Source organism: Oncorhynchus masou, unplaced genomic scaffold (assembly GCF_036934945.1).
Source record: "Oncorhynchus masou masou isolate Uvic2021 unplaced genomic scaffold, UVic_Omas_1.1 unplaced_scaffold_7917, whole genome shotgun sequence".
Lineage (NCBI taxonomy): Eukaryota > Metazoa > Chordata > Actinopteri > Salmoniformes > Salmonidae > Oncorhynchus > Oncorhynchus masou.
The window spans coordinates 2158-2500 of record NW_027014389.1 but is presented as its reverse complement, the minus strand read 5'-3'; positions in this window follow the sequence as shown (position 1 = coordinate 2500).

Sequence of the window (343 nt, the reverse complement as noted above, 5' to 3'; positions counted from 1 at the left end):
ACTGCCACAGGAAGGGAAGATCCAGAGATACCTCTGCTGCAGAGGAGAAGTTCATTAGAGTTACCAGACTCTGCTTCAGAGTTCGAGTAACAGACACATCTCAACATCAACTGTTCAGGGAAGACTGTGTGAATCAGGCCTCCATGGTCGTCTTGCTGCAAAAGAAAAACTACTACTAAAAGGACACCAATTAGAAGAAGAGACTTGCTTGTGCCAAGAAACACGAGCAATGGACATTAGATTGTTGGAAATCTGTCTAAATTTGAGATTTTTGGTTCCAACCACCGTGTCTTTGTGAGACGCAGAGTAGGCGAACAGATGTCTGCATGTGTGGTTCCCACCG